Below are 25209 nucleotides of genomic sequence, written 5' to 3' on the forward strand. Positions count from 1 at the left end.
CCAGGAAAACAAGAATAACGTAACATGGATCCCAATGACATCTCTATTGGGTCTGTGAAATGACGGGGTTAATGTCACACCCAGCAGCAGCATCTCAGCACACAAGGGGGATACAGAGAGAGAAACACAAAGGAAAGTGAATGTCTGTGAGGATTTCATGACTCCCATAGTGTGTGTGGGCTGCTAAATCACCCGTGTCACTAGGTGTGTGCGATGAAGCCCTTTTAACACTGCAAACCAACCTGCTTCCAGCCTCCCCCGTCTGACCTCAACACAACACTCGCCCAGCTCAGGCTCACCAGCTCCCTCCCCACAGACGGCACTGAGGGCGGGAGCTGCTGGGTACAGAGCAGGGCAAGGAGGGGTTAGGGGTGCAGTTGTACAGGAAGGTGCCCAGGTGAAGGACGTGGAGTTGGGGAGGAGCCGTGTGGTCAGGTGAACACGTGGTGAGACTGGGAGACAAGCTGCCTGGGCTCCTTCCTGTGAGCGGGTCCCATTTACCCAGCCTGGGCCCATCACTCACACAGCCCTGGGGTAGGGGTCTCACTCCCCTTCCCCTGGTCCAGCCACCGAATCCCCTTCCTCAACTCACTCCACCCCTCATTGCACTGGGACCAGCTCCCCCACACGGCTGAGTCTGTAGCACAGAGCAGCCCGTACAGCAGGGCCCTGGTGCTCTCACTCCTGCCTCCGCGCTGGCCCCTGTGACTGTTTCACTCCCCTCCATGGCAGAGACTCCCCCAGGGCAGGAAATGCCGGGAGGTTCCCATCTCGGCGTCAGATAACACAGTGGATGCCCCTGAGATGACCTGGGAATCCCTCAAACGCACTCCCCTAATTGCAAAGACACAGCCCTGCCAGGTAACGCTGAGTGGGGCCCTATCAGTGCAGATAAAGGTCTCTCTTGTGCTGGTCACTGTGTGTAACAGGGATGTAAATTCCTTTATCAGGCCCTGGTCAGCATCCCAGTCACGGCCCCTCAGTGACACCACAGACAGATCTCTATCGCAGTGACTGGCTACAAGAACTTCCTGAACCAACGCTTCTTCCCCAATGTCACTGATATCCAAGTCTCAGCGCGGCTCCCAGAGGCTGCTCAAGGAGTGTTGTAGGGTTTCTGGGTAATATTGCAGCAACCATGAGACACTCAAACCCAGGAGGAAATGGGCAAAATTTGGCCCCATCCCAACTTTTCAATGGGGGATGGGTCATCCTGGGAAGTAGACACCAGAGGACACACAGGTAAACAGGTCAATAACAGTTCCCTGCAAAGCAGTGTGGGATAGCTATTGGAGGACTGCCAAAGTGGTGTGCAGCAGGATTGTGTGCACTCAAACAATAGACGGATGGAACTTTATTCGCAGCATGGGGATCCACTTCGCAAGAGGACTCCAGAGTTCACCATGAATGCAGAATTAGTGTGCTGGGAAGGATTGTGGTATGTGTGCACATACGTTTTAAAATCAAATTAACTCAACTTAATCCAGTTTAACCCCCCTGTGTAGACAAGTAGGGTGGCCACTGACACATCTCCAGACTACTGGACATTACAGAACTTCTGGAACAGGATGGGCCCGCCCTCGTTGGCTTGACCCTGCCCCTGCCATCGTGACTTCACAGGCACCACGCGAGCAAAGTCACACTGTACAGAGGACACCGTGGGGACTCTGTTTTGTTAATTGATGTGAGAAAAAGAAAGGAAGGGTCATATCTTGATTACCAATTATATGTAGATAGAAAGGTAAAAATGAAATGACTTAATGCTGACAGAACTTCAAAGACAAATATATAATCTTGTGTGAGTTCACTTAAATATATTGCTTTATTAATTCTATCATTTTTTCACCTATTAATTTTCAAAGATGTAGTGCAGGAGGTGGGTGTATGTGCCCTGCCTTCCAGAGAGAACCAGTCAAGACAATAAAGAGAGGGGGAGGGGGGGGGAGAGAGAGAGAGAGAGAGAGCGAGAGAGCAGCTGCATGTGTGTAGTTGTGATGTTTATGACACATGTACATTATAACCGAATAACCTCCTCTGACAATGTCATGGTTTATTTTGTTAAGATAAATATTTTGGATTTCTTGAAATTCCACAGTTGAAATACAAATGATGTTATTGAGAGAAGTTAAACTTCAATATAGACTTGAGGGAAGAATCAAAAAATAGATGTAAATAATTCCAATTCTAAAAATACGTTTAGATGCTTGTTTTTGAAATACTGTTGAAATGTAAATTAAAATGTTCTTGTTACAATAATATTTTCTAAATTAGAATAATCTTTTTTCTTTCATATTTTACGTTGAGCTTTCACGGGGTAGAAAATTCTGACAGGGGTAAATGACCCCATCCACCACCATCTGCTACCCCTGGGGCAGGGGACGGGGAAGGTGAGGGCTGGGGTTCCCAGGTGTCTGTTTTTCGACTGGAAGCTCCAGTTGAAAAGGGAAACTGGCAGCATCTGGTTAGCACAGAAAGTCCAGTTGCTGCAGTCACTGGCGCCCACCACTGGGGGCGGGAAGATCAGCAGCACTGGGAGGGGACAGTCTGTGCCGCAGGGTCACTGTCAGGGACAGAGATTCCCTCCGGCCTGAGCTGGGACCGGGCAGATTATCAGGGGAGCCGCGTTTTCACCCCCAGCGTTGAGAGAGGGACTGAAATAAGGGCGGAGCGTCCCGGAGAAGGTGCCAGTGAAAGTGAAGAGATGGGACCTGTCAGTCACATTGTAAAACGAGACCTCGCCCGCCTCATAGTCCAGGAAAATCCCCACCCGGCTGGGCCTGACGCTCACAGGGAGGGGGGTCCTGGGGGAGGTGAGGGCCTCGTATTCCCCATCCCTCAGCCACACGACCCAGTATCCATCCTCAGGTGTGGCTGTGACCTTCCCCTTCCTGCTCACAGATTCCCTACAAACCCCCAGGTCCCAGTCAGGGTTGTCTCCCACCTCCACCTCCCAGTAACGCCTCCCGCCCGCGAACCCCTCAGCGCACAGGACAGAGACACAATAATCAAATCTCTCAGGGTTGTCGGGCAGATCCTGGCGTATGTCTCCATCTCTCACACGTTTCCGATCCTCAGACAGGACGAGCCAGGGATTTGCCGTGTCTGGATCCAGAGTCACGTCCACTGGGGAGAGAGTCACAGAGTCAGGGCCGGGGGCAGGGGCTGGTCACTGAGATCAAAGGGAAATTAACCTGCACCCCCGTTAATCGCTGTGGGGGGGGTTGTTGCCTGAGGGAAGTCAGGGCCCATCTGCCTGTGAGGAGACAATGAGGGGAAAGGGCAGGAGGAGGGGGAGGAGGGGGGGAGGGTGAGAAGCTGTCACTGGAGGCGGGGGAGGGCACAAGTAGATGCTGGGAGAGGAAAGGGGATGGGGAGGTGACAGGAGCAGAGGGGGTGGAGGGAGGGACATAGGGGAGGGGTGGGCACAAGGGCAATGGGGGGACAAGGGAAGGGACAGGCACCACGAGGACAGAGGGGGGTGAATGGAGGGGCAGGTTCCTGGGGGCTGCAGGGGGTGAGGGGAGGGGTCGGCATCAGGGCAGAAGAAGAGGACGGACCCCAGGGGGCACAGGGAAGCAAGTGAAGGGGCAGGCACCAGGGGGCAGAGGGGTGTGAGGGAATGGGGAGCTCCAATGGGGCAGGGGGAATCAAGGGGAGGGTGAGCTGCCAGGGGGTGAGATGCTGAGGAGTGGGGCAGGTGGTACCATGGGGGGGAGCAAATGGGCAGGCACTGGTGCCAGAGTGGCAGAATGGGGGTTGAAGGAGCAGGTGAGCAGAAGGGGGGCAGAGAGAGGGGTATGGAGAAGGGCAGGACCTAGGGGGGCAGAGGGGTGTGAAGGGAAATGTGGGCACCAGGGTGGCAGAGGGAAGATGAAGGGAGGGGTGGGACCCAGAGGTTAGGAGAGGGAGAGGTGAGGGGTGGGGCAGTGCTGAGGTGAGGGGAAGGGCTGAGACTAGGGGTCCCAAAGGGGGGTGAGGGAAGGGACTTGCACCAGGCAGGCAGAGGGGGCAAAGGAAACAGCAGGCACCAAGAAGGCAGATGGGGCAAGAGTAGAGCTGTGACTTGGGGCAGAGGAGGAGCTGGCACCAGGGGACTGGAGAGGTGGTGAGGGGTGCAGTTGTCACGGAGCCAGAGGGGGAGGGGAGGGGCAGGGGTGAAAATAAAGAGAAGGTGGCATGGGTGATGGTGGCAGAGGGGCAAGAGGAGAGTGGGGTCAGTGGGGCAGAGGGTGGTGAGGGGGTGGGCAACAGGAAGGAAGGGGACAAGGGAGGTGTCAGATGTTAAGGGGCAGGGGGAGGGAAGAAAGGGGTAGGCAGCAGAAGGGTGTGGGGGTAAGGGGAAGGGCAGTTGCGAGGGGGTCAGAGTGGGGCTAGAGAAAGGGAAGGCACAAAGGGGTGAGGGAAGGGGTGGGTGTCAGGGGTCTGAGAGCATGGGGAGAGGGGCAGGTGCCAGGAGGGCTGAGGGGAGTAAGAAGGGCAAAAGCCAGGACAGCAGAGGAGGGTGAGGAATGGGGTGGCCCTCAGAGGGTGTGTGTGGGGGTGATGGCAGTGGTAGGCACCGGGGAAGCAGATGGCGGGGAGGGGATGAGAGGGGTGGGTGACATGGCACAGAGGAGGGAAAGGGGAGAGGTCGATGCCCGGACATAGCAGGGGTGTGAAGTGATGGGTGGGCTCCAGGATGCAGAGGATGTTTGGGGGAGTGGGGAAGGTGCCAGTAGGGCAGGGGGAGAAGGGACGGGTGAGTTCCAGCGGGGCAGAGATGGGTTGAGGGCAGGGGCATGTACCAAGGAGGCAAAGTGTGAGTAGAGGGGCAGGGGCCCAGGGGAGCAGAAAGGGAGTGAAAAGAGAGGGAGGGATGTTGGTAAGGGGTCAGAATAGATGCAGGATCCCTCACAGGGGTGAGGGAAGGATAAGGGAGGGGCAAGAGCCAAAGAGGGGTGTGGGAGAGGCAGGCCCCTGGGAATCTCTGTTGCTTTCGGGCCATGTGTGGTTGGTTTCTCGCTCAGAGCAGGTCGGTGCTGTTCCCACACACACTGGGGGTGCAGCCCAGCCCCAGGGGGAGCAGCTGGGACTCTCCATGCTGGTGGGCCCCATGTGCACCACCTTCCAGACAGGAAAACCCCACAGCCAGCCCCTCTCCTTGCCGGGCCCAGCCCCACCCCCATGGGGGCAGGGGTCTGGGTTGGGCTCACTTGGGGGGCAGTACAGTGGAAGATTCGGGGGGGGGTATAAATGCGCACTAATAGGCTGTTGCTAATGAGGCCAGGGCAGTGGGGAGGGGAGGGGGCATTTCCCCACTTACTGACCCCTCCATCTGGGAGAAGCTGCACCAGGGGCCAGTCCCAGTTCACACCCACACAGCGCGTCTGCACTAGGGGTTTGCACCAGTGCAGCTACATCGGTGCAAGGAAACCCCGGCAGACACGGCCTGAAACACTGCTGTGCCAGGGGCCGTAACCCCTCCCATCACTGGGGTTATGGATCAATAATTACAGGGTCACTGGAGCAGGGGAGCTGGACTCTGGGCTCCCAGGTGGGGGCCCAACCCACTGCGCTGCAGAGTCATTCTCACTCCCACGCTCTGGCCCAGTGCCCATGGCAGTGTTTAGACACAGGGGGATGTCACTCGGATCCCAGCGCTTTGAGCCCTCATGGCATCACATGGGGGGATTGAACCTGGGGCTCCCAGCTGAGGGCCCAGCCACTGGGCTAAATACTAGAGGGGAAGCAGCAGCACCTTTTTCTCTTAATTGAAACTCGACAGCAAACTCGACGTGGATTCGCGAATAGTTTCTGTTGACCCAAAATATAATTTTGCAGCAAATAAACTATTTGTCCAAAACATTTCACCCAGCTCCACTGCAAACCTGTCTGAGCAACTTAGGAGCCCGAATCCCAGTGACTTGCAGTGAGTGACTGTCAACATCCCCAGAAACGCACAGTTACAGGCAGGCCAGGCTCAGAACACTCCAGAGCTGCTGTTTAATTTGCCCTTTGCAGACAAATGTCCCCTGGGCCCCTGTTCTCACCCCCACAAATCAGGCTGAAAATGGAGACTTGGCTCCAGCCTGAACTCTCTGCCCAGAGCCATTTCTGCCATGGATGCTGTGAGTGGCCTCCTGCAACTGCACCTGGGCATCTCCCAGAGCAGATAATGGTCCCAGAGACCGTCTCAGAGCCCGGGGCTCAGGTGTCTCCATCTAACAACTGTGCCAGCCACTCCTCCACTTTCATTAACCAGCCCTGGGACAGACACGCTGGCAACTTTCACACCCAGACTCTGGAGACACTTTGGGTCCTTCTACACTAGGGTGACCAGATGTCCCGATTTTATAGGGACAGTCCCAATATTTGGGTCTTTTTCTTGTATAGGCTCCTATTTACCTCCCACCCCATCCCGATTTTTCACTCTTGCTGTCTGGTCACCCTATTCTACACAGCCTGCAGCAGCGAGTCTTGGAACGGGCTGGACAGATTCAGGCTTGTGGGGCTCCCTCTTTGGCACTAAAAATAGCCACATAGACGTTCAGGCTCAGGCTGGAGCTCAGGCTCTGAACCCCAGGATGGAGCCAGGTCTGCCCCTCCCAGCGCAAGCCGGGACATTGTCTGTGTCCATGTCCCCTTCACCCACTTCCTAGGATGGGGAACAGCAGCCCCAGGGCCCCTCCCTTCACCCCCAGGGCAGGGGAGTGAGTGCCCTCAGCCTCCTGAGCAGTGGGGCCTCCCAGCACAGGTTCCTGGATGAGCGTGAAAGTGTCTCCTCCCAGAAAGCTCTGTGCACCCGGCAAATACACAGATGTGCCTGTGGATCAGGATCCGGGATGGTCCTCTCCCCAGGAGTGATGGAACCTTTCTAAAAGTAGAGGGGTCACCAGTGCCCAAACCATGGTCCCACCCTCTCATGCCGGCCCTTTTTCCCAAGCTCCTGCCCCCGCACCACCCCTTCTCCCTGAACCCCCGCTCTCACACCGCCCCTTCTCCCCGACCCAAGCCCCCACCCTCACACCGCCCCTTCTCCCCGACCCAACCCCCCGCCCTCACACCACCTCTTCCCCCCAACACCCTGACCCCCTGGTCACTCCTCTCGGCCCCCTCCCCACTCGTTGCTCACGCTTACAGCTGGTAAAAAGTGGGAGGGAATAGCCCTCCCACTGGTAAAGGTGATTGGCCATGGCCCCTGGCCCCACTCTTCCAGTGCCCCTTACTCAGCCCCCAACCCCAGGAGGAGAGGGGGCTTGGGGCAGTGTCAGTGAGTTCAGTGTTGGGGGTACAAGTGGGGTTTTACACCCCAGCTGTTGGAACTCTGTGTATCAAGAGTACGAGGACATCACAGCAGCCGTGTGAGCCCCCCACTGTCCTGCCAACATGGCTCAGCCCTGACACCTACTGGAACCTCTCCCTGTGGAGGAACCATCCCTGGGGCCTGTTCAGGCCTTGGCCTCCCTGCAGAGGTGGCCGATGAGGCTGCCGTTAATGTGAGTTATGATGTGAGCTCCTGTCTGCTGGGAACCGGACTCTCAGCCTGGGCTGAGATCGGTGACTGGGGAGTGAAAGGCCCCAGCTGCAGGGCTGGCTCCAGAGTTTTTGCCGCCCCAAGCAGCCAAAAAAAAAAAAAAAAAGCCGTGATCGCGATCCGCTTCTCCGGTGGCAGGTCCTTCCCCCCGAGAGGGAGTGAGGGACCCACTGCTGAATTACCGCCAAAGAGCCGGACATGCCGCCCCCTTCCATGTGCCGTCCGAAGCACCAGCTTGCTACGCTGGTGCCTGGAGCCGGCCCTGCCCAGCTGCCCTCACTGTCCCCCTGAGCCAGCCCAGCGCCGCCAGCCATTCAGTGCAGGAACAGTGATGCTCACACTTGGTGACACAGCCGGTGACACAGCCAGTGCCCCAGCGGGAAGGGTGAGGGTCTGTCCAAGGAGCAATGGGCACAATCTGCAGCAAGGGAGACTGAGGCTGGAGATGAGGAAACACTTATGAGGGGTAGTCTAGTCCCTGACCGAGCATGGGGGGCTGGACTAGGTGACCTCTCGAGGTCCCTTCCAGCCCTGTATTGCTCTGTTTCTAGGTTACAGCTGTTCTGGGGCTGGGTCCAGGGCCCTGTGGGCTCTAAGTGTGGTGAGTGGCATGTGAGAGTTAACACTGTTAGTGACCATGGCAGCTGGCAGCTCAGCATCCCTGCCAGGGGCCTGGGCTGGCACATGGCTGCCTGTACCTGGCTCAGCAGGGTGTTACTGGGCCGTGTGGACAGGACCTAGGGCTGGCACCTGTCCATAGGGTTGCCAAGCATCTGGTTTTTGATTGGAACGCCTGGTCGAAAAGGGACCCTGGTGGCTCCGGTTGGCACTGCTGACTGGGATGTTAAAAGTCTGGTCAGTGGCGCAGTAGGGGCCCGGGGCTAAGGCAGGCTCCCTGCCTCCTGGAAGCGGCCGCCAATTTACTTCCCTGGAGTTTGAAATTTTTCTAGGAGAGAGGAATATTTTACACAGAAGGTCATCCCTATATTACCCTCAAGCCAATGGGGAAATCGAATGGTTTAACAGAAGTTTGAAAGAGAGTTTGCAAATGGCTAAACTGGAAGGGCCATTGTGGATACCCTTCACTACCGATTTCTTGCAAGCATACCGGGCTACACGACATGCCACAATGCAAAGATCATCTGCAGAGTTACTACATGGGAAACAGATGAATACTAAACTGAACATTGCTGGATTGTTAAAGGCACGACCTGAGGCCCCTACCGAGGATGATGTTGGGGTTACTAGGCCTGCCTGAGCCAGAGTTCTTCCATGTTTAAACTGTCCTTCCATGTTTAACTTTGATCGACCTCAACAACCAAGGACTGGAATTGGAATGTGTAAATAGCCAGTTAGCACTTACGACCTTGCTCATACCAGGTACCAAACAATAATGATGAGGTTTGCATGTTTCTAGCTGGGGAAGGGGTAATAAACTAAGGGTAAACAGGACCAAATAACAGTTTAGGGAGAAGTTACTAACAAGCTAGATTTATAGCCCTAGAATGATTTAGTTGCTTAAATGTATAAACATGCCTTCGGTAGAGAGGGGACGGGGAGAGAGGGGGGGCTTAGCTGTAAAATGTATAAAGAAGAGAGAAACTGTTTTTGCTGGTGTGCTTGATTTGAGACTTGCCTGTCTCCTTGCACCACTTTGAGATCTCAAATAAACTTTGATTGTTTCTCCACCCCGGTATGTTTATTGACACAAAGCACTCCGGGCAACGAACCCTACTGTTGCTGTCCTCGGGCCCCTGTGCTGGCGACAATGATGTGAGAAAAACAGTTGAACGGAACCAAGCGAAGTCTAAGGCTTTCACAGACAAGCAGCAGGGTGTTAAGGAACCAAAGTTTGAGTGTGGTTCCTTCGTTAGAATACGAAAACCTGGAATTTTATGCAAAGGGGACCATAAATTCACAGCTCCTCTTAAAATCATAGAGAAGAAGGGACCTTACATCTATCGACTTTCTGATGGGTGGGTATGGAATGCTTCTTGTCTTGCACCTGCCTATGCAGCAAGAGGAGATTATGCCAACACCCCGTCTACATTGGATGACTTCACAGTAGAATCAACACAACAAGACATTGCACTGGAACCGGGGCTTGAGAGACGGCCTGTCAGACCCAGATGATCACCTGTCTGGACTAGAAACTATGTTATGTAGTATCTACAGTGTTTTCAGTATAATATTTCTGCCAACAGTATAGTGTCTTGTTTCCTATTTGTTCCTGTGGTTAGAACACCAATGTTTATTTTAATTGGGAGAGTTTCTTAAGAGAGGAGGGAATGTGGTGTTTAGATGGTTGTTTAGGGTTACCATACATCCTCTTTTTCCCCGGACATGTCCGGCTTTACGGCACTCAAACCCCCGTCCGGGGGGGAATTGCCAAGAAGCCGAACATGTCCGGGAAAATGGCGGCTCTGCTCCTCCCCTGACTCTTCGGCTCTGTTTAAGAGCCGGGCTGCCCGAGCGCTACTGGCTTCGGGCAGCCCCCATGCCTCCGGACCCTGCGCCGCTGGAGCCCGGGAGGGGAAGTGCCTGGCTGGGGGCGCAGGGTCCGGAGGCAAGGGGGCTGCCCGAAGCCCAAGCACTACCGGCTTCACGGTTTGCCGGGCAGCCTCCAGCCCCTGCGCCCCCGGCTGAGCGCTTCCCCTCCTGGGCTCCAGCTGCGCTGGGGAAGCGCCGGCCGGGGGCGCAGGGTCTGGGGGCTGCCCGGCAAACCGTGAAGCCGGTAGCACTGGGGCAGCCCTTTTCCCGTGGCTGGGAGTGGGAGGGGATGGAGTTAGGACGGGGAGGGGCGGAGTTGGGGTGGGGAAATGGGCGGGGCCAGGGCCTGTGGAGGGTCCTCTTTTTTTATGTAATGGATATGGTAACCCTATGGTTGTTTGTAATTATTAGAACTGGGAGCACTGGCTGTGGGGAGTCTGAAAGGACAGGAAACAGGAAGGAGGGGGGGAGGAGTTGAGGAGGCTGAGTGAGAGCTACTGAGGGTGCAGCAATAAAGAGGTTTCCACTTTATTTTTAAAGTCCTGGTGAAGTTTGTTAGTACCTTGCCTGGTCACTACAACACCATGGTAAGTGCTGCCCGGACCCTGAACCCCCTCACGCACCCCCTCCCACACTCCCAACCCCCTGCCCCAGCCCGGAGCCCCCTCCTTCACCCCAAACCCCTCATCCCTGGCCCCACCCCAGAGCCCGCACCCCCAGCCGGAGCTCTAACCCCCCTCCTGCACCCCAAACCCCTGCCCCAACCAAGTGAAAGTGACTAAGGGTGGGGGAGGGTGAACGACAGAGGGAGGGGGGATGGAGTGAGCAAGGCTGGGGACTTGGAGAAAGGGAAGGGCAGGGGCAGGGCCTCAGGGCAGGGGTGTTCAGTTTTGTGAGATTAGAAAGTTGGCAACCCGACCTGTCCAGGTTTTCCCAGGATTGTCCCTTTGTCCATGTCATTCTCCTGGGAAATCTGTGAGTCTGCCAGGACATGACAAGTCCCAGGTGTGTCAGTGGCTGTAGCGGGGGAGCTGCGGGGGAGCTGCGGGGTGCTGGTGACTACGCAAAGGGAGTTCTGGGTCCAGAGTGCCTGGGAGCTGCAGAGACGGGGCAGCGAGTGAGATCAGGAGCTCAGGACCCACAGGGCCCAGTCACCACTGTACAGGTACCAGCTGTGGGGGTCACTGCCAGGGGCAGGGGGTGTTTCTGGTGCCATGTCCTGCTTGGTGAGGTTGGTACTTGGGAAAGTCCAGGAGCAGGAGCCTATGGGGGCAGGTGCCCTCTCCCGGGATTTGGATGGGGTGACAGTGCCCGGGTGAGGAGACAGATGGTGTACATGAACCAGGCAGATTTCCTGTTTTGTTGCACCTCAGAGGTGGCGACCCTAACAGGACCCTCAGCGGTGTTTGTGTAACGGCCCTGGGTGCCTCCCTCCCTCCCAGCTCTGTGCGGTAGGATACCTCGGAGTTCATGGACCCATGGGCCAGTGGTGCTGCAATGTGTGTGCATGTCCCCTGGGCTCCCTGATCATTGCTGGAGCTGCCCAGACTCTCCCAGCATGCACCAGGCCATCCCTAGCTATTTTGGTGCCCTACGCAGCCCCCGCATGGGGGGCTGTGTGGGGCCCTAAGCCTCCGCGAGGAGGGGGCTGTGTTGGGCCCTGCCTCAGGCCTCTGTGGGGGTGGGGAGGAGGGAGACAGGCCACTTCCTGCGGGAAGTGGAGTGACCCGGCCCCAGCCTGCTCTACTCCCCTGGCTCCAAGCCTGGGAGCCAGGGGAGCAGAGCAGGCTGGGGCCGGGTCACTCCACTTCCCGCAGGAAGTGGCCATCCCGCCATCCCCCACGGAGGCCTGGGGCAGGGCCCCACACAGCTCCCCTGCCGAGGCCTGGGACCCCAGCCTGCTCTGCTCCCCTGACTCCCAGGCTTGGGGGGAGGAGAGAGGTGGGAACCGCCCCCCAGCACTCACCGGTAGTGCAGCTGGGAGCCCGGGGAGTGGAGCAGGCTGGGGCCGGGTCACTCCACTTACCATGTGGTGAGTGCAGGGTCGGGCCTGGCTGCAGTCTTCAGGGGAGTGGGGGCGGGGGCCATGGGGCAGAGCAGGGGAGCCCCCCGTGTGGCAACTCCCAGCCCTGTGGCGCCCCCCCTGCAGCAGCTCTCCGCCCCCACTCCGCCCAGGGGGCCTCCCTGCGGCAGCTCCCCGCCCCAGCTCACCTCCTCTCCGCCTTCTCTCCTGAGCACGCCGGTGCCACTCCACTTGTCCCGCCTCCCAGGCTTCCGGTGCCAATCAGCTGTTTGGTGCGACAAGTCTGGGAGGGGAGGAGAATTAGAGCGGGGGCGGCGTGCTCAGGGGAGAAGGCGGAGCGGAGGTGAGCTGGGGCGGGGAGCGGTTCCCCTGCAAGTTCCCCTCCCCCCCCCCCCCCAGTTACTTGCTGTGGGCAGCCCTCCCTGCACCCCCCTGCCCCAGCTCACCTCCACTCCACCGCCTCCCCTGAGCGCACTTTTTGGTGCCCCCAACCACTTGGCGCCCTAGGCGGCCGCCTAGTTCGCCTACTGGTTACACTGGCCCTGCACACACACAGCTCAGCCACGGCTGTGAGGCAGAAAAGCTGCTGCATGGGCACAATTTGTTGCAATTGGGTCAGGGGAGTGTCACAAGCTGGTTATAAAACCGTGTCTGCCCTTGCAGTGGGGACAGGGCCTCCCTCCCCTCAAATCCAGGGAGACACTGAACAGCTCCTGTCTGGGCCTGTTACGCTAGAAGGAAATTGTGCTAAAGCCCGGTCTGAGCATAGAAACCCTGCTGCTGGGAAGGGAGCTGAGCAGTTCAATGCAAATGTTGGCCAGATAAGAATGTCCATCCTGCAGAGCCCAGGTACCGCCCTGGAAAGGTGACACCAGGGGGCAGTATTCCCTCACCAATCAGCCCTTTCCCAAAGGGGGCAGGTCCCTGCTCTGCAATAAACCTGGCATGTCACCTGCCCCTTTCCATCTGCCCCAGTGATATTGCTTTTTCCAGCCTACTGAATGTCATAAGAAAATGCTCTGTGCAGGGAAAGGAGCAGAGAGCTCCCAGGGGAAGGTGGGTCTCACCATGGATAAAACACCAGTGGTATGTACAGTACCTGCGTAGATCTGGGCACGTCTCCACCCTGCAACCAAACACAGACAGGGGGGTGAGAACGCCCCTGAACACCGACACGCTGAGCAGGAGACAATGTCACACAGGGTGATACAGGGGGGAATGGAACTTACTGAGCTCAGCCTGGAGTTTGTCTGAAAATAAAACAAAGAGAAATGAGTCAATATCACATAAAGTGACCAGATGTCCCGATTTTACAGGGACAGTCCTGATATTTGGGGCTTTGTCTTATATAGGCACCTATTACCCCCCATCCCCTGTCCTGATTTTTCACACTTGCTGTCTGGTGGTCACCCTAATATCACATTATCTTGCAGAAGAGAAGTGAGTCAAAAAGACTTTAAAGCAGGGAAGTTACAATCCTTAGACTCAGCCCAGAGGCTACGTCAGCAACCAGAGCCTGTCACCTCCTGAGCAGCGAAGGGATTAGCAAGGGGAGGAATATTGTAACCCCACCTGGCCAGGTGCAGGAGGCCGTTAGAGCCAAACAGGGATCCCTCAGCAAGTGGGAAATATTAACCCTGTAAAGCCTGCAGAAAGGAGCATAAAGTACATCGGGTGAAGTGCACTATGGGAATTAGGAGGCTAAATGGAATTAGCCGAGTGAACAGTAGGGTGACCAGATGTCCCAATTTTATAGGGACAGTCCCGATTTTGGGGGCTTTTTCTTATATAGGCACCTATTACCCCCCACCACCTGTCCTGATTTTTCACACTTATTATCTGGTCACCCTAGTGAACAGCCAGAGATATAAAACATATACCAGGGAATTATTTCAGTCCATCAGAATCAGGAAGTCTGTGAGAGAATCGATGGGTCCCCTGGATCAGCGGGGGGGAAAGGGAGCAATTGAGGAGGGTAAGGATAATGCTGAGAGACTGACTGATTTCTTTGCATCAGTTTTCACCACAGAGAATGTAGGGGAGAGACCTGCCCTGGAGCTGCTCTGTTCATGAAATGAATATCAGGGATCGAGGAGTGAAGAGGAGATATTGGAACAACTGATAAGTTAAAGAGCCAGCAGCCACCAAGAGCAGCGTAGATCCCTGCCAGGTGCCAAACACCCAAGAGTTCTGAAATGACGTCAGAGCGATATGGCTGAGCTGCTAACAATCATATGCATCACTCATTAAAATCAGCTACACTTCCGGAGATTCAGAGGGTTGGGAATGTTGTATCCAGCTTTAAAAATTTGGCCAGAGTAATTCTGAGAGTTACAGCCCAGTGAGCCTTACGTCAGTGCCTGGTAAACTGGCTGAAACAAGAACTAAACCAGAATTCTAAATCAGCTGTATGAGAATGATGGGAACAAACCCAACTAGCACAGCTGGAAAAGAAAACTTAAACCCCTACAGCAGTGCAGCTGCACCACTGCTGCTGGGGGGCTTCAGCATAGACACTCCCTACGCTGAGGGGAGGGATTCTCCCATTGTCACAGATAACCCACCACCCCCAGAGTCAGTAGCACAATTATTTAGATTACCAAAGAAGTCTGAGTTATTTCAGAGAGACCAAGCTTAGATAACATGATGGCTGATAAAATTCAGTGTTGATCAATGTGAGGTAACGCACATTACAAGGATAAATAGACCTATACATGCAGGTTATTGGCTTTAAAATACTCAGGAAAAAGACCTGGGCATCACTGTGGACACCTCTGTGAAGAGCTCTGCTCAATGTGCAGCGGTATTTAAAGAATGAAGTGTCAGGATGCACAAAGAACAGGACAGAAAAATCACACTTATATACATCCTCACCTGTACTGGTCGCCCTATCTCAGAAAGGATATTACAGAGACAGGCAATAATGATGATACCAAACTGGGAGGGATTGCAACTACTTTGGAGGACAGGGTCATAATTCAAAATGATCTGGACAAATTGGAGAAATGGTCTGAGTTAAACAGGATGAAGTTTAACAAAGACAAATGCAAAGTGCTCCACTTAGGAAGGAAAAATCAATTTCACACATACAGAATGGGAAAAGACTGTCTAGGTAGGAGTACGGCAGAAAAGGATCTAGGGGTTATAGTGGACCACAAGCTAAATATGAGTCAACAGTGTGATGCTGTTGCAAAAAAAGCAAACATGATTCTGGGATGTATTAACAGGTGTGTTGTGAGCAAGACACGAGAAGTCATTCTTCCGCTCTACTCTGCTCTGGTTAGGCCTCAGCTGGAGTATTGTGTCCAGTTCTGGGCGCCGCATTTTAAAAAAGATGTGGAGAAATTGGAGAGGGTCCAGAGAAGAGCAACAAGAATGATTAAAGGTCTTGAGAACATGACCTATGAAGGAAGGCTGAAAGAATTGGGTTTGTTTAGTTTGGAAAAGAGAAGACTGAGAGGGAACATGATAGCAGTTTTCAGGTATCTAAAAGGGTGTCATAAGGAGGAGGGAGAGAACTTGTTCACCTTAGCCTCTAAGGATAGAACCAGAAACAATGAGTTTAAACTGCAGCAAGGGAGGTCTAGGTTGGACATTAGGAAAAAGTTCCTAACTGTCAGGGTGGTTAAACACTAGAACAAATTGCCTAGGAAGGTTGTGGAATCTCCGTCTCTGGAGATATTTAAGAGTAGGTTAGATAAATGTCTATCAGGGATGGTCTAGACAGTATTTGGTCCTGCCATGCGGGCAGGGGACTGGACTTGATAACCTCTCGAGGTCCCTTCCAGTCCTATAATCTATGAATCTATGAATGATTAGAGCCCTGAAGGCACAGCCATATAAAAAGTGATCGAAAGAGATGGGACATTTTAGTTTCGATAGGAGACTTGACAGAGAAATAGAAAACAGTGAGTGAGAGCGAGAGAAATTGGGTTCTCAGCCCTACCTTCCCTCCTACTACTAGAACAAGAGGATACTCAACTAAATTGAAATATAGCAAATTTCGAACTATAAGAGGAAACATTACTGTTTACATGATCCATAATTAGCCTGTGAACCTCCTTGCCACAAGATAGCATTGAGGACAAGAGTTTAACAAATAAAATGAAAGGACATTTATATGGCTAATGAGAACATGCAGTTTTACACTGAGTAGGGTTAAAACAAAACAGACAAGCAAAGAAAAACCCCAAATGGACAAAGGATTCAGAAAGGCCCAGGTACTGATAGAGAAATGCAAATATCCAGAGTGGTGATAATTCTCAAAAACACAAGCATATTGGAAGGGAGAGAAACCCCCTCCTGCTTCAGGGCACAAACCAAAACACTGATGGGGGTCAGGAGGAATTTGAGGGAACTCTCCCTGGGAGCAGATTAGTCTATCATTGGGGTGAAGGGACTGGGTGGGAGGGGGGTGGAGCCCACAACCAATAACACAGGAGAACAAATGGGCAGAGTGACACTGTAGCAAGCAGCATGAGGACATCATCAGCCACCATGACCCTGGCCATCTTCTGCCTGGCAGGTCACACCGGGGGTGTTAACGACTACAGCCAGCTCACAGCCTGGGCACAGTGCTGGCTACATGCAGAGTGAGCCCAAACCGGCTCCCACCCCTGCTGTGTGGGAGCAACAAATCCCCTGTGAGTTCAGTGAGTGGGGTTTGGGTCTGTTCATTCTGTGTCCTGAGTGTGAGGGACGAGGGGCCGAGCTTCTCTGTGCACCACACAAACCAGATTGACTTTCTGTTCACAGTGAGAGCTCTCAATACGTGCCCCGGGGGTCTATGAAACTCCCCTCCTATTGCAATGAACAAAGGGACTTTACCTTTCTCTGCACGATGCGCCGCTGGAAGTGAACAACAGGAGAAGTGGGTTACAAGGTAGAAGTTTTATCTGTAAGTATTGCAAACTCATAGGAGTCATTTTTCTACTGGTAGAAAGTAGCACACACACACAGGGGTGCTCTGCCTCTAGCTATTCCTACTGCCAGCGTTATACTGGGGACACAAAGCCTCGTGCAGGTAAAACACTGAGTAAATGGCTGTCTCCTTTCCCCTCTGGCTGAGGCCCACACTGAACTCGATGGTGTTTCTATCTGTCTGGAACCGGATCACTTTTGATAACCACGTCCAATCAATTGCAGCGTTACAGGGCATGTTCTAGCTATCAATGGGCAGAACCCTCCGGATTTTGGTGAAAACTGGAAATTGGTAACAGCCGGATTTCCACTTAACTCACCGTTTGATCCCGTAGGATACAGGCTGAGGCAGTGACCTCAGGGTTAGGGTTTAAGGTGAGGGCGACTGTGGCTTTTACCACAAACTCCACATCCCCTGATCCTGGGTGCTCTGGATGCCAAAGCAGCCCCCTCTGTAACTCAGGGCTTGTCTGCATGGGGAGGTTACACCAGTACGTGGTAAGGTGGGAATTGAAACTGCTCTTGTTACACCGGTATAACGCCCCATGTCAGCGCTGTTATTCTGTAATGGGAGTGAGTTTTTCTGGTTTAGTTTATACCTTTAGTTCCAGCAGCCTTTCCCTGGGTGCATATGGGCAGCAACATGGCCCAGAATCTCTGCAGGTCTGTGCACTGTGGCTCTGCCCTGACACATCCCTCTTGTTCCCAGTCCCTTCTCCCATACACCCCTACAATAGGGCTTGTAAGTGGGTCCTCAGAGGGCAGCCTGCAGCTGTTCTCTGCACTGGAGGAATCCTCCCCCAGCTGGATACAGGTCTTCTGGAGCCGTTTTATGCTGCTCTGGTCCTTTTACTAACATAACAGGGTTGAGATGGGAGTGAAAATCTCACCCTCCATGTATTAAAAAGTTCCCAGCCTTTCTGGGTATGAAGGTAGCATTGAGCAAGTGACCTGGGTGTAAGCAGTGCACCAGCCCAGTGAGATCTGTCTGAGTCTGCAGGCAGCGCTCTTTGCTGCTCACACTCAGCACAGTGGGGTTGGGATGGTGACACTAAAACCTGATCGATGACAATTTAATTGTCACCATTTGCAATTAGCTCACTGCTGATTATTTTAGCAGAAACATCGAACTTCTGTGCTTCTCCCTCACAGCTGGATGCAAGGGCAGATACTGGGGAGAGGGGCATTGGGGCAGCTACCTGTCTTCAAAGGTTGATCGGGTGAGGAACAGTTAATTGAAGCCCTCTCCCACCTCCATCCAAATACAGGGTGACTTCTGTGCATGCTAAAACAGGGCAGGAAGAGAGAAGATAGATCTCACACATACACACACACACGGGGGGAATCCCATGTGTGGGATTCTGTTAAACACTGGACACGTCTAACAGTCCCCAGCAATAACCCTGGCCCAGCTTGTCTAGGGTGACTCAGGGTCTGGGCTCAGGGTGCTGTGTCTGTAATTTCCATGGGGTTTTAGGACAATTGGCCCCTTCCCCTTCAGAGCCCGTCTGTGTCAGCACAAGCAGCCCTGAGCTCACTGCTTGGGCTCTGGTGACAGTCGGAGACATTCCCCATCACCCATTCAAACACCAGCACGTTATTTGTAATTGTTCCATCCCACATGTGTTTTGTACTTTCCCCACAACACACGTGTAGCCCCCTCCCGCGTCTGAATTGTCTCTGTGCAAATACCTTCTCCCCCCCCCCACCCCTGCTGAAATGGGGGCTCTGCTCATTTCCCACCCATCCCCCCATTGCTCTGCTGTGTCCCCACTTCAGGTGCTGCAGCCCACTCAGTTCCATAGTCACAGCCTGAGCCATCACTTCCCACGGGCCTCCAGGCACAGCCGGGTCCCCAGGGTGAGGGAGGGAATCCCCGTCCTGTGACGAGCTTTACACGGAGGCTTTGTCTATACACTGGCAACTCAATGAAAAAACTTCTCAGAGTTGTTAAAACACACACACACGACAAACATTTTGCCAGCGAAAAGTGTTAGTGTGAGCAGCGCTTTGTCTGCGGGAGAGCTCTCCTGCCGATAAAGCTACTGCCGCTCGTTGGGGGTGGAAGTTTTTCGTCAGCGGAGAGCTCTCTCCCACCGACACACAGCGGCTACACTGCGCGCCTTTTAGCTGCATGGCTGTAGCGGCACAGCTGTGTTGCTAAAAGGTGCATAGTGTAGACAAAACCCAAGTCACAGCCTCCCTTTGGCTTCATTCCAAATGTCCTGTCTGCCCGGTAATCTCCAGTTTACTGATCCACCACATTTTTGGGAAACATTCTCATGTAATCTTTACGCCACCCCATTGGCCCCAGACACTGACCTTTCTCGCTTTACAGTTCAGATCGCAGCGTTTCTAGGTCAGTGGTTTTCAACCTTTCATCTGCAGACCCCTACAAAATTTTGAATGGTGGTGCAGACCTCTTCGGAAATGTTAGACAGAGTCTGCAAACCTGCCAGGGTCTGTGGGCCACAGGTTGAAAACCACTGCTCTGGGGGGAGAAAAGGGGGAGAGGTGAGATTCCCCTGTTATATTTATGGGAATAACCCTTACATCAGTTAATGTAACTAGCCCAGACACTGACCTTTCTCGCTCTCCAGTTCAGATCGCAGCATCTCTAGGGGGAGAAAAGGGGGAGAGATGAGATTTCATTCAATCATGTTTATGGTGAAGTTCCTATTATTGTTTCATGAAGCTCTGCTGTAATTAAGCAATAGAGAAACTAATGGAGACACACAGACAGGTCCATCTGTTGAGGTCCCTGCACCCCCTTCCTAGGCCAGCTCCTGAGTTTGTGGGTGGTGTCTGTCCCCTGATCCTAGTGACACATGGGAACAGCTCCCTGTAAGGCCAGGTTAGTTGGGTGGTGCCCTAGCTAAGAACAGGGTGGAGGTGTCTTTCTTTAGCTGGGTGCTCAGGTCAGCATGGGCCAGGGAGGGGGGTGTGGATGGGCCCCTACAGGCATCACCTCTAAGATCAGCTCTTTCCTATGTGGAGCTCGTCCTTTTGGTGTCAGCCCTGGGTACCAACACTGCTGGAAATGGAGGTTGCGTCATGTCTGCCAGTCACTGCTGAGCACAGCCTGAGCGAGAGCATCTTGTGCCCAGTGTAGGGTTACCATATTTAAAAAAAAACACTCCACAGGCCCTGGCCCTGCCCCTTTCCCACCCCCGGTCCTGCCCCAACTCCGTCCCTTCCCCAAAGTCCCCGCCCTAACTCCCCCTCCTCCCTCCCAGCCACATGAAAAGGGCTGCCCAAGCGCTACCGGCTTCACGGTTTGCCGGGCAGCCTCCAGACCCTGTGCCCCCAGCCGGCGCTTCCCCAGCGCAGCTGGAGCCCGTGAGGGGAAGCGCCCAGCCGGGGGCGCAGGGTCTGGAGGCTGCCCGGCAAACCGTGAAGCCGGTAGCGCTCTGGCTTCAGGCAGCCCCCATGCCTCCAGACCCTGTGTCGCCGGAGCAGAGCAGCTGGAGCCCGGGAGGGGAAGTGCCCGGCTGGTATTTTTCCCCGGACACGTTTGGCTTTTTGGCAATTCCCCCTGGACGGGGGTTTGATTACCAAAAAGCCGGACATATCTGGGAAAAACCGGACATATGGTAACCCTAGCCCAGCGTGAGCAGCATCTCAGACCAGCTGTGCAAATCCTGAGTGTGTTTGTGTTATTACAGCATCCTAGCCACAGCTCACCAGGGCAGCTGGTGCGGAGAATTCTCTAAAAGGCCCAGGGAACAAAACAGTGACAGTTAATTGTTTCGTGTTTGGAAATGAGCCCAGCATAGCTCTCTCTGGGCACACAGACAAACTTTACATACAACTCAAAATAAGTGAATCCCTGTCACCTAAATGTGGACTCGACCCACATAATGTATCTGTTAAAGTCAGGAACTAACCAATTCACACCTAGTGGTGCGAGTTCTGAAGGTACCATACCCAGTTCCAACTTTCACAAGTAAACAGCACAGCTCCTCTCTGCTTCTCTGAATTACCTGCTTCTGTCCCCACTGGGAAATCATTTGAACAGACATTTCCCCTTCCCAATTCTTCCGACACTTGCAAATTTCTACATAAAGTTCACAGCTCTTCAGGCGAGAAAACCCTCTGGGTGGGACTTTCACAGCAGCCTTGCAGGTTTGCACACTTGGTGCCCCATTAATTTAAACAAAAGTTGAGTATTCAGACCCCTTAGGCAGCTTTGAAACCCCCAGCTCCCTATAAACTCACAGATCACTGAAGGCCAATATCTGCCCTTTGTGACCAGAGAAAAAACTACAGCTGAGCACTTCTACTACAACAGAGAGTTCACTGCCCTGGTCCTGTAGCAGGATCTCAGGCTGAGCAAATCTTTAGTGTAGCTAAATTGCTAACCTTTCCTTTTGCACAGCCACTACTTCGCCCATCCACAGCTCCTACTTGCAAGTACAGACTAGGGGGCAGAATTGGGTTGTAACAAACCCCTCTTCTCCTCCTTTGCTTTCTGTTTTTCCTGCAAGCAGCCAAGTGCCATATGTTGGAGCGCCAAGCCCAGCTCCCTGAGCCCCACATGGGTGTTTCAGACTGAGCCAGGCCGATCCCCAGGGAACAGTTCAGAATCACATTCGACTGGGATCCCTGAGTGAGATCTGTTGGGGTGAAACCACTTGACACTTCTCCGTTCACATGTGAAGTCATAATTCATTCAGCTCCCCCTTCACCCCCAGCCCAGCTCCCGTTGCCTGAAACTCCTCCAAACATTGAATCAAAGCACCTCAATGCCTGTATCACTACTTTTGGTTTTGTTTTTAAATGTCTCTGTCTCTCTCACCAAGTTCCCCCCTCTCGTTACTTCACCTTTTGTTCTGTGCTGCCTCCAGAAGCAGTAACTGGCCAGGCCAATGAGAACAGCCAGGAGAGCCAGGATCACCCCCAGAGCCACCATCCAGGGATTGACCCTCGGGAAAAACAGCTCTGCAAGAGAAAGTGCCATTGACTTGGGAGCAAACGTGCAGAATGAAGGCAGGACACTGTGACAGTGGTGACTCTGTGACTAGTTAAAAGACTCTCACAGGGAAATACACAGGGAGATGTGGCTCCTCTGTGCTTTATTATTTAAACCAATGAAAGTCCCAGCCTGGCTACTGAACATGGTTAATTAATGGGAGGGGGTGGGGTGGACTCTGCTATGCTACACCTACCTCCCACTGGCATAAGTTCAAGCATTCCCTAGGTCGGGGTAGTCAGTAGGTGGACTGCGGCCAAATCTAGACTAGACTACCAGATGCTTTTGAATGGACCCTGGAATATTTTTAGTTACTTATTATTATCATTGGTTTTTTTTATTATTATTATTTTCTCTGGAGTCTGGACCTTGACCAAGACATTTGGACCTTGACAAAAAATAATTGATTATCCCGGCCCTAGGCTGCTCTAAGTGATGCCAAGGCTGCATCCAGTGCAGACTGGCCCTCAGAATCAGAGAGTTGTGACCTGACACCCCCGACTCTCCTGTGCTCACGGGGGTTCAGTTACACAAGAGAGTCAGGCCCAAAATGTGTTAATACAGAATTTTAATAAAAACAAAACTTGAGCCTGGAAATTTAGAGTAAAAATTCCTCTAGAGTCCTCTTCCCTGGGCCTTGGAGAAATGGCTGACTGGAGGGTCCTTGTTAAGTGATTGGTGTATTGAAAACTGTGAAAATTATGAACTGACTTTAAATACAGAGGAGTTTCTTGGTGCTGCTTGCAGGCTAGGGAGCTCTGTGGGGAGCGTGCATCTGGGTCCTCTGAAGTCACTCTGCAAAGAACCAGCCTGGAGCAAGGCAGGCTGAATTCTGGTTCTCTCCCTTAGGGAGCAGCCTGTTTTTTCTCTCTCTGTATTTGGCTCTGGTGTGTTAGAGTTCTGGATTCTTAGAAATAAAGCAGTGTTACATTGCAGCCTTACAGGAAGAGTATTTATGTTTTGGTTTCAATTTTCGGTGTGTATGCCGTGAACATAACAGTCAGGTAATACTGGGCATATCATAGACTAACCAGCACTTTGAGATCTCAGATGAACAATGTTTTACAAATGCAACATTTTTATTATTATGTAGATGAAATATTAATTCAGTATTAACCAAGTTATTTGGCAGATAATGATGCATAAAATCAGGATCTTTTTTTCCTGAAAAATTAAGATGCTCTTAGGTAAGATTTTGTTTATGCATATTTTGGGCCTGAACTTTTATTGCTGGTATTTTCAGATGTAAAATAAGTAGCAATGCTCAGACCATACCCAGGGGTCTCTTCTGCTGTTTGGGGAAAAATGACTTTTAGCTAGATTTTCATGAACACTCAGCACCCAGCAGCTCTGAGAGCAGAGGCGAATTCCCTCCCCCAGCCCTACTGACTGTGATGTTCAAGCACACACAGAGAAGTTAGATACAAACATAAATACTCCTGTTGGGAGGTTGCAGCATAACACGACTTTATTTCTTAGAATCCAGAATATTAACACACAAGAACCCCCAACAGAGAGAGGGGCTGCTCCCTAAGGCAGGGGGCAAAACTCACCTCACCCTGCTTTAACTTGGCTCGTCTATAGGAACAGTTAGTGCGCCGCAGGCTGGGGTGTAAATCTACCTTGCACTAGCTTGCTGCGCACTAACAGGCTGTGTGGATCCTGCTGCACCACACTAAAAGTTTCCTGGTGCACTCTGAATTGTTCCCATTTCAAAGCAGGGTAGATCAAAGTGCACTACGGAATTGTTAGTGCATGTAGCAGGGTCCACACAGACAGTGCACGCCAGGCTAGATTGGAGCAGATTTACACCTTGCCACAAACTAACTGTTCCTGTAGACAAACTCTGATTCTGCTCGCTTTGCTGCAGAGCCCACTAGCCTGCAAACAGGACCTGGAAAACCTGCACCCCAACCCCCACTCTTGTGATAGCTTGCAGTTCCGACACAGTCCTCACTACAGCACAAGAACAAAGGAGAATTCCCTCCTCCCCCTGCCCACACCCCCAATTGAGAAGAACGATGTTTGCTGGGTGCTGAGCTCTTATGAAAATCTGGCCCATGGTGTTCCAGCTTGTAAGGTGCTAAACACCTTCAGCTCCTACTGGAGTCAAAGAGACTTGAGAGGTTGCTCAGGACTTTCCAAGACATGCTCAGCACATTGAAGGCCCAGGCCAATAAACAGGAGACACAATGATTAATACTCTTTGCTCATGTCTGCAACATCCCAATCTATCCATGTGCGGTATGTTCGGGCACTGACCTGCTATGGAAATCGCTGACTCTCTCTCCTGGTTGAGTCGCGGGTTCCTGACACAGCAGGACACTTTCTGGTTCGACTCTTCTGTTATAACAGTGGCAACCACTGTTTGAAACAGGTCATTGGCCTCTCGGGATATGTTTTTAGAGGCTGATGGTAAGTTCTGACCCTGGAGATCTCTCAACAGCACCTCAGGCTTTGGGTACCATCCGGCTGATCGACATATAACCTGGATCCCTCCATCCTGATGTCCCTCCACAGAGATGACAGGAGCAGAGCCCAAACCTACAGAAGAAATAAATGAACTTGTGATAATCCTACAGTGCCCTGTAATGAGCAAAAAGTTTTATTACACTCTTATCGAAAGCCATTTCCTATTAAACTAATAATCAAATGTTAGTCCACGAGTGCGGCTGGTCAGTTAAGCTGGTTAAATTCCCATTTAATATACAGCAATTAAAGTTAATGTTAATGTCAGGGCTGTTCTATGCTCAAACTTGCTCCAGTTTAATTAAAGTGATTAGGTTAAACCAGTGCACATGCCTGTGTGGACATTCTTAAATTAAGAAGGAATCAACTCAAGCTAGAGTAATATAAGCCATTTCCAAGTCATTTAAAAGTGTCCATATAGGATTCTGCACTACTTCATTGTAACCAGTGCATGTGTATGTATTGTGACAAAGTTCCTCCTCTATCTTGGTGGGTCCTGCGCTTATTGGCAGATTTTCTTGCCTCAGAGATTCACCATGTGGGTTGGGGAACAGCCCAGAGACCTTCCCCTCTGGAAGAACCCACAGTCCAGGTCAATTGGGAGGTTTTGGGGGGAACCCAGGCCCGCCCTCTACTCCGGGTTCCAGCCCAGGGCCCTGTGGACTGCAGCTGTCTATAGTGTCTCCTGTAACAGCTGCATGACAGCTACAACTCCTTGGGCTACTTCCCCATGGCCTCCTCCAAACGCCTTCCTTATTCTCATCACAGGACCTTCCTCCTGGCATCTGATAATGCTTGTGGTCCTTGGTAGCACACTCTCAG

General features: G+C 52.8%; 1 pseudogene; it reads right to left on the minus strand.

Moving 5' to 3' along the window:
- Positions 1 to 2030: 2030 nt before the first annotated feature.
- Positions 2031 to 25209, minus strand: part of LOC135975034 (butyrophilin subfamily 1 member A1-like) — a 41152-nt pseudogene continuing 17973 nt past the window's right edge.

The sequence above is a fragment of the Chrysemys picta genome, chromosome 12 (genome assembly GCF_011386835.1).
Source record: "Chrysemys picta bellii isolate R12L10 chromosome 12, ASM1138683v2, whole genome shotgun sequence".
NCBI lineage: Eukaryota > Metazoa > Chordata > Testudines > Emydidae > Chrysemys > Chrysemys picta.